The 10095-nt window shown below is 36.5% G+C and overlaps 1 pseudogene; it reads left to right on the top strand.

Moving 5' to 3' along the window:
* The first annotated feature begins 290 nt into the window (after positions 1-290).
* On the top strand, positions 291-2711 carry LOC110924185 (annotated as a pseudogene).
* Positions 2712-10095: the final 7384 nt, after the last annotated feature.

Here is a 10095-nt window from a genome sequence, read left to right as displayed (position 1 = left end):
TAATCTTATGAATGATGATTTTTTCTACATGTTTTATTTTTATATTTCCGATCAACATTAACAAGCATTTTATTTTGTATTCAAGAGTGGTTCGTGAAATTTGATTTGTCTGTTTGATAAATACGTTTAATCAAACTAAGTGCTTTTCCTATATCGTGACTTGTAATGTGAATGTGATTATTGTTATTAATCAGGTATAATTTACGCTAATGAGATGAAAGAGGCTCGGCTCAGCAAACTAACATCGAATCTACAACGATTGGGCGTTACAAACACTGTAGTATGCAGCTATGACGGGAGGGAGGTTCGTTTTTCTGACTCCTTTTATATCTGAATTATAAGTGGTTCTTTGTGTTCGTTATTCTGACTCCTTATATACCTTTTTTCTCCTCCTTCAGTTTAACTATAGCAGCCGAAAGTTTTGGGAAACAACACATTTTAAATGTTTCGACACTCATTCATTCAACAGTTGTAGGTTGTTATGACTTAGGAATTTGTCTATTAGCAATATCAGCATGCGATGCATTAGGTTTGAATATTCAGTTATGGGTTAAAAAATAATTAAGGATTGGTCAGGATGGGTTGTAAGATATCTATTTAAAATAATTCGTAGGTAAGGATGCGTATTACGTTGGGTAAATGGGTAAATCTAAAAATAGCATCACAGGCAGATTCTCCATCCTATTCGAGTGTTTGTAGATGTTGACTTCACAAAAAAAATCAAAAAGTAAGATAAAAAAAATAAAATAAAATCTAAAAAATTAAAAAAAAAACAGAAAAATAGACGTTTACTTCACAAAAAAAAATCAAAAAATAAAATAAAATCTAAAAAATTAAAAAAAAAATCAGAAAAATTAAAAAATTCATTGGAATCTTCGACCGTTTCGACCCGTACCGTTTCGATGCGAACGGTTTCGACCCGTACCATTTCGAATCGAACCGTTTCGACGCGAACCGTTTCAACCCGTACCATTTCGACCGGTACCGTTTTGACGTGAACCGATGATCTAAACCTGATTTTCCTTCTGTTTTATTTTGTTTTGTTTCATTTTCTGCTATTTCTGTATCAGATTGTCGATGTTGTGAGAATTCGGTTGATTATAATCGGAAACTGGATTGATAGATGTAAAAATTGATGAAGATATGTATGATAGCTGGGGTTTCTACGAGTCTAAAGCATGCCAGTTAGGCCTGTTGCAGAGAACTTTAGGATTATGGCTTGTGATTTTGAAATTATGAATGTATAACTCCTTAGTTATGGGAGTATATGGGACAATTTTATATTAAGCAGTTTTATTTATTTGTGGTTAAGACAGCGAGTATTTGACATAATTGGTGATAAGTTGATGGCTTTATGCAATTTTTTGGTTTTGATCATTTGTTGCAAGTGCCACAGACATTTATGACAAGAGTATATTGATAATTATATACTGTTGTATTTCTGAAATTATCTTATCTAAGACATTAGGCTATTGTCCTTATTTTATACTTTAACATCACATAAAGTTGTTACCTTTATGATTAGATTCTATATATTTTAATTGAGGTGATTTTTTTTGGATAATACAGGAACCAGAACCTATTGACTTGGAATACTACAGAAAAGTGCTTGGATCTCGTATAGTTGATTCTTACAAAGAATAGTACGTTTTTCTTCAATGTAATCTAACATGTATACTTTTTTACACATATGTTAAACAGAGTGGAATTAGGAATAGACGTATCCGGACAAGAGAAAGTTTGGAGGACCTTTCAAGCCATCGGTGACATTGCTTTTGCTTATGCTTATTCTACTGTTCTTAAAAAAGTTATAAACGGGTCAAATATACAATATATGTTTTTATCTTAGGATCTGAAGCTTGACGAAAACGTTGCACATTTTTGGCCGGAGTTTGGTACGAATGGAAAAGATCAACTAAAGGCAGGTTCTCTTAATCCAAGTTCTATTATTTTCTGTCTTCTTAATTAAGGCATGTTTTAGTTGTCCCATTTGAACAAACATTAGTGACTAAGGATGTTTTTGGATTTGTACGGTTTGGGACGAAGCGGAACCGAGGCACATCGGGACGTCGAGTATCGACACGACATGTACGATTTGGGATATCGAAAGGGAAATGGTTGATACACAGCTCATAGCTCATGATAAGGAGGTTTACGATATTGCGTGGGGCGGTGTGGGTGTGTTCGCATCGGTTTCGGCTGATGGGTCGGTGAGGGTGTTCGATTTACGGGATTAGGAGCATTCGACGATTATTTACGAGAGTTCTGAGCCAGATACGCCGTTGGTTCGGCTTGGGTGGAATAAGCAGGATCCGAGGTATATGGCGACGATTATAATGGATAGCAAGAAGGTGGTTGTGTTGGATATTCGGTTTCCGACGTTGCCGGTTGTGGAGCTGCAGAGGCATCAGGCGAGTGTGAATGCGATTGCATGGGCGCCTCATAGTTCGTGTCATATTTGTACTGTGGGTGATGATTCGCAAGCTCTTATTTGGGATTTGAGTTCTATGGGGCAGCCGGTTGAAGGGGGTTGGATCCGATTTTGGCGTGTACTGCTGGTGCTGAGATTGAACAGTTGCAGTGGTCGTCTTCGCAACCGGATTGGGCTGCCATTGCTTTTGCGTCGAAGCTACAGTCTGAGGGTATGATTGTGTTAAAATGTTGGTCTTTTTTGTAATTGTGTTTAGTTGGTTGCATTGATTTTAGGTTGACTTGTAGCCTATATAAATTTGGGAATACACTGACATTTGCATTTGCTTCTTACCCATTTAAATGCTTTAGTTTTTTGGTTGTGATTGTTCAAGAACTAAGCACCTGTGCATGGTACTGATCAAATAAAATGTCTTATGTATCACATATAGGTGTTTTAGGGGCGGCAATTCTTGACACGAGCCACAAACCCGACATGAAAGAAACAGGTTTGGGTCAATTAACACAACCCATTTTAAAAAAAACGTGCCGGGTTCGGGTTGACCCGTATTGAAACAGGTCCAGGTTTGGGTTGACCCGTTTAACTATTTAGAAAAAAAGGTTTTATATTGTTTTTTCCGTTACATGCTTATATTATGCTTTGCAGGGGAGTTTGCATGTTATTCTAAGAAATCATATAAAAAATCATTTTGTAAATATAATTTTTTTAACACATCTCATAACCCGTGAAGCTCACGGGTATATAACCTAGTTTGTTATATAATGATATATAGTGTTACATAGTGTTATATGGTATTATATGGTGTTACATATTGTTATACGGTGTTTATATGGTGTTATATAGTATTATATATAGTGTTATAATACACTTCTCACACTTCTTACACTTTGAGCACTTTTTACAGGATCCTCTACCTATATATATATAAATTTGTTACTATCCATAAAAATAAATAAAACCCTTAGCTAATAAACTAAAAAACAATAAAAATGAAAACCAATTTTTGAAAGGAGTTAAGTAATACGTATAAAACACAAAACTATTAAAAGAAATACAAATAAAATATAAATTATCTTTAAATATTTGTCACTATTTGGACAGCTGGACACACACTCACCCTACAAGTTTCAAACTTTTAGAAAAGTAAAGATAAAATGTTATTTTCATTTAAAATATTCTTCAGTTGTCTTCACTATGCTTAACAACCTGAATCCTTTGTCTTCAGTTGAAACATTTTTAGATTTACATTCAGTTGAACCATTTTCAGACCTATATTTTATTCACCTTTCTCTTTTCATTTTATCTGCTTTACTGCAATTTAAGAGGTCAAGAACAAGAAAACCATCAGAAGTCGGATCTCCGGTGAAGAAAAGCTAGCCGGTCAAGAAAGTTGAGGGGTATCCCGGGACACCCCTGGGATAACCCTAGGTCCGCCCCTGTAACTGACTCTATTAATTATTTATTTAAGCAAACAAAACAAGTTTCTTAATTAATAAATTTGATATATAACTTAACTTTAAGCCAAATTATATTTATTTTACACTATTTAGATATAACACATACAAATTACTTTTAGGAGACAACAATGTATATATATTTTTAAAATGGCTGCTTATATGTAGTTATAAGAAAACGATTTGAAGAGTTAATTTTTGATATTGTATAATGTTCAAAACGAGAGAACTGGCCGGTACGCAAACACCAACAATGAGCATGAATACCAAATTACCCAAATAAAGTTATAATTTAGATTACGGCAATAATGTAGGGCTTCACCGCGTTTGATTCAAGCTTAAGGATTTATTCTGTTATTGCTATTCGTTAATTAAGTAAAATTTCGTGGTCTCGTATTTTTTAGAGTTCTATTATTTTTATTTGTTCCGTATTTTACAGACTCTATGTTCATTGTTCATTCAAACTTAGGGAACTATTGAGGTTTTGCTATTGATACTGGTATTAAAGATATGCATCTCATTGTTTTAATCGTAGCATTAAATTTTCTTTACCAAATTGGACTCATTACATTGGTTTGTTATTATTTCAAGTCGGATACTTTGACTCATTAAGGTTTATCTTTGATTATTCTTGAGAGGATTTATCAGTTTCGGCAAAGGTATGATTGATTATTCTCCAGAGGATTAATCAGTTTCAGGAAAAGTATATATTCACCGTATATGATAACGTGCTCACACCCCGACCCACAACGGATTATCGGTCGGAGCAAGATGATTGTCCAAAGCTTATGACACTATTAAATGTTTTAGTATTTATTCATGTCCCTAATTAAATTGTTATATAAACATAACCAATTCCAAATAATACAAACATAACTTAAAGCATAAAACATAGAAAATAAATCTCATTTATTTAATCTAAGGCAATCCTACATGTCTTCAGTCCTTGCACATCAAATCTCGTTCCTGTATCATGCGTAAAATATTTGGGTCAACTAAAAGAAGTTGGTGAGTTTATCTAAGTTTAAATGAAAATAATTTATTTAAAAATGTTAACATGCAAATCATGTGTTAATGAGATAATCACAAACAATAATCAATAGTCATAAACAATAAACAATAATCACAAACACACACAACCAATGCGATAAGTGAGTCTCATGCCCTGAAGAGCGAAACTAGTCTCAAGCTCTGAAGAGCGAAACTAAATGATAATTGCGAGACCTGGCTCACCCATGGCCGTGGGGAACTAGTGAACCAATTGATCCACAATGTGACGTGCTAGAATACAATTGACTGCGACACACAGCTAGATAAACAAACAGGTAACAAATACACATAACACATAACCACAAATTGATTTTTGCATGCTTTGATATGTGAATTTAAATGAATTTTTGATTTTTGCGTGACACATGATACACTCCAAAATGTTTGAAAACATATACTCACAATTTGCGAAGTTTGATCCACGAAAATGAAACCGCCGAGAAAATGAATAAATCCAAATGTAACAATTACCCTAAATAAATACATGGAATCACAAAACTAAACGAATCGAGCAACACAAACAAATCTAGGAATTAGGTTCTTCAATTTGAGGACTTTGGTATAACTAGAAATATATAACAATTTTCCATCACGGATAATAAACTAGTATTTACAAAACTAAATGAATAAATGTAACAACTTGTAATAACATAAAATTAATTGTGTCATTATATTCATAATGTATGTAATAAATTTAGTTAAATTATTAATAACTCATCTAGTAAGTCTATATTCTAGACTATTATAACCATCTTGTACTTTTTATTTAAAATATTTTAAATTGGTAAAAAGAATTAATTTGTTTTATAATTTGATGATTAATCCTTTTATTACCAAAACAATTACAAAAAATTATGTCATTTTGATATAAAAATTCCAAGACTTATATATTTTCTGGAAAAATCAGTCATAATATTTGTGAGATTTTATTTTGATAAATTTGAAATTTTATATGATTTTCTATATTATATAACACGGATAAAATATTGGCAAATTGGATTTAAAATGACCTCAGCTTTCTCAATTTGGCCGATAATAATCCCAACTTAGTTATTGGCCGATAATAATCCAAATTGGTCCACTTTTGGCCGATAATAGCCCGCCATTAAAAATAGCTTAACAAAGTTAAGCTTTTTTACCGAATTACAAATTGATGTTTTATAGATTTTGATCAGAACGAGGATACGAGTCGCTTTATGTAAAACTTACCTCGAAACGATGCTTCAAACGACTAGATTTTTGTTAATTAGAAGTTTAAACACCCGAATTGAAGCACCGTTTTTGTCGTTTGAGGCAGTATTTCGAGATAAATTTTACATCAATCAACTCGTTTCCTCGTTCTAATCAAAAACCCTAAAACATCACTTTGTAATTAGGAAAAAACTTAACTCCGTTAAGCTATATTTAACGCAGACTATTATCGGCCAAAAGTGGACCAGTTGGGATTATTATCGGCCAATAACTGAGTTGGGATTATTATCAGCCAAATTGAGAAAGCTGGGTGTAACAACCCGCACGTTCGTGCGGTGTTACTACTCGTTACACTCGATACGCCTAGCACCAGAGATTCAGATCAGATCATAATGTAGCTTATCGCTTACAACGCTAATTCCCAGTATTTTCGCATATTACGCATACTTTATCGCTATAACACATCACATCGCACATACTAACACTCACGATGACGTTGAGTGAGGACCTATTCTACCCTCCTCGATGGCCGTGGTGTGTCGCAAAGCAACACATATTCGAAACACACACCCGAAGTTTTGCGCAACCCGATTATCGCAATGCAGATTTGGAAATGTGAATACTTATATGCGACCCTTTGTGACTAATTATAATAAATAAGCTATCGCAACGCTTAGCGATTGAAACGAAAAGTCGGAAAACCAACTCGCCAAAGTCACTCGATCGAATGGCCATCCGAACGGCTTGCCATCCGATCGGATATCCATCTGATCGACAGGCCATCCGATCCATTGCACTCCATCGCCTTCTCTCCTCTTCACCTATAAATAGCACTTGTCACATCACTGTTCAAGTGATGTGATAGCTTTCACTCGACCATCACACTTTTGGGCTATTTTCTCTCGGTTTCTCGCGATTCTTGTAAGTTTCTACCTCAAATCTTGTACTTCTATGATCTACACCCACTTCTTCATCATTTTCACCATCAAATCTTAACTTTTCACCATGAAATCGTCTGATTTGAGGTGTATTAGGATGATGTCATCATGGAGTTCTTATGGACTTCAAGTTTTGACCTCATTCCACCAAGAATAACTCAGATCTGAAGGATTTCCACATGATTAAAAATTGTTTTCGCATAGATCTAAACATTTTGAAAGATAAAAGGATTGAAAGATACTTTTCCAACTTTCTTTCAACTCTTTTACACTCAATGCGCCCAAACCCGATAGAATCGAAGCTCGTTTAGGTCTTCTACTCATTTCTTAGTGAAGTATCGGTCTGAGATCTGATTTCTATCAAAGAGACAATCGATTTTGGGTTGAACATGAACAACCGTCACGAACAGCTAACTGATCGGATTGGGGTGATTCCCGTTCGATTGGGTAATCTGGGTCTGATGGAGTTTCCGTTGCTTAACACGTTGTCATACCGTCTCGATCAAACCGCAAAGCTTTCAAAATATTCAAATTTCAAGACGATCAGATTATGGGACGGATTGCCGTCCAATCGGATTGCCATCCGATCGGACGACAATCCGATCGGTTGACATTTGGACCTTCAACACTTTATCATTTTCATAATTTTCAAAGATCATCAGTCTCTAACGGATTGCCATCCGATCGGAAGACCATCCGATCGAATGACCATCCTACTGTGAACTAGTTCTCAAACTGAAATGTCTCGCCAATCGGATCGCTATTCGATCAAACGACCGTTCGTTCGACGACCTGAAAGGTAGAGATAATTCTCTATTTTCAAAATGCTACAACGAAAACTTCAAAGCCATCATACACAAACACATCCATCCCGAACGAATGTTAATCCGACCGAATGGCCATCCGATCGGATGACCATCCAAACAGATTGACATCCGATCGAATGACCATCCGATCGGATTGCCATCCGATCGGATTACCGTTCGACACCGTTTAACGAGCCATTCATCGCTTATGCTATCGTTCTGTGATCAGGCTAGTCTCATACACGCTCCCTTCAATCCAAGATTGTGTTTACTTGGTGAACACGAACTGTGAGTATACTCGAACCCTTTTTATCGCATTTTGGGTGTAACATACGTTTCTATCAAATCAAACTAATCGAATGCTTAAACCATTTACACTTGCGAATGACTGAATTACATATTAACACGTGATGCTAGTTACATATGTGCTAGGACTTTTACTCGCGGCGTCTCGCCTTAACTAGTATAGTACTATAGTACCCGACGGGGTCTAGTTAGGATGAATAGCAATCGCAATCGCAGCTCGAGTGACTTAGCTGGTAGTATCTGTCTTGTGTTTATGTTATGTATCTCGTTTATGTATGTGGTAATTCGCAGCACTTTTATCTACTATGCTTTTCTATCAAAAACTTGTATGCTCGCCAATACTTTTGTATTGACGTTGTTTTAGCGTATGTTGCAGGTCTAGTCGCAGTCTTCATCAAATCAAGCTAGGAAGTCTAGAAACTCACCTAAAATCTAGGCTGTCGGATTTGTATTGTTCGAGAGGACAAGAAATCTGTGATAACTTATGTGATTGTATTGTTTGTTAGTATGGGATAACAAATGTAATAAATATTGTCGCTAATTAGTTGTTACGGATTCTCTTGAGCAATCTGATTCGCCTATTGCTGTGCCCCGATGATTCCGTCATCGGTTGGGCTGTGACAGATTGGTATTAGAGCCATAACTATAGGGAGTTAGGAAAGACACGACCAAGTCCGGGTTTCGATGTCTTAGAATTGACCTAGTCTATAGTCTAAGTACCAACAGGCTGTCTCGTGCAAACCCAGTGGGGTTTGTACGGGCCTACGTGATATTCTCGTTCGAATCCGCTAAAGCTACAACTTCGCGTGAACACCGCATACTAAAACTTCACATGAAGAGCCATTCCTAAGGCTGGAATATTAGCTTTTCCTAAGGCCAACACAATACACACGTTTTCGAAAATACTCGCATAACATGACCGAGTGGTCCAGTCGAGATTAGGTGTGAAAACTAAGAACTCTCGACAAGATCGCTCACTCGACGCATTTTTCTAGCACGAGAACTTCTCGTTGAGCTAGGGGTGACATCCACATCTCAGCTGAAGTCTCCATTTCAAAAATCTAGCGGAACTCCCGAATTTATTCGATGAGCACAACCCCAGCTAGGAGCAAAGTTGTTAAGTCAGGGGTGAAACCCGTACCTTAATAACTCGTTCCACCCTAACAAATGGTTTCCAAAAGCTCCCACCAAGGACTCGACTATAACGATAACTCGAGCCACGCGATGACTAGGAAGACGAACGCCATGAGCTGCATCCCAGTGGAGGCATAGTCTTCTAGGGCAACGCGCGTGCACGGACTTGTTGGGTATAGTTGGGCCACCTTGGGTAGTCGACGCCTAAACACCCGAGGCACTCTGATTTTTACGCTTTACTGAACCTATTTACGCTTATGTGTTTACAATTTAACACTTTACGCTTTATCGGTTTCTCGATTTATCGACTTTTGCTCCCTGCTTTATAAACGCACAACTCGCACAGCCATCACAATCTAAAACGAAAACCGAATGCTCGCAACAAAACTAATGTCTCATTTCTCGCCCTCGCTTTCTCCCTTCAACGCATCCTCGCGCATTCTACACCGACATGTATGTGTATAAGTATAAACTACGACTATTTATAGATACAAAACAAATCATTTGTGTGAGAACTTAGGAATCTCGTACCTCCTATGTGGCTCCTATGTGATTTTGTAATACTATACTACCTGCAATAAGCTTTGAACGCACTCAATCGCATCGCAAACTCAAAAATCATTATGATCAAATCTCTCTCTATCTAGATGTCTTCAAACGACTCTACCTCGAGACAAACAGCTAGGAGAAGAGCCAAACGGAGCGCCGAGAAGAGGATTGCCTCGCTTGTGGCCAAGGAAGTGGCCAAGATCATTCCTCAAATTGTCGCTCAAGTGCACTCTCTC

This window comes from Helianthus annuus, chromosome 17, assembly GCF_002127325.2.
Source record: "Helianthus annuus cultivar XRQ/B chromosome 17, HanXRQr2.0-SUNRISE, whole genome shotgun sequence".
NCBI classification, from domain to species: domain Eukaryota; kingdom Viridiplantae; phylum Streptophyta; class Magnoliopsida; order Asterales; family Asteraceae; genus Helianthus; species Helianthus annuus.
Note: the sequence above shows the minus strand (reverse complement) of the source record. Positions and strands in the feature narration are given on the sequence as shown.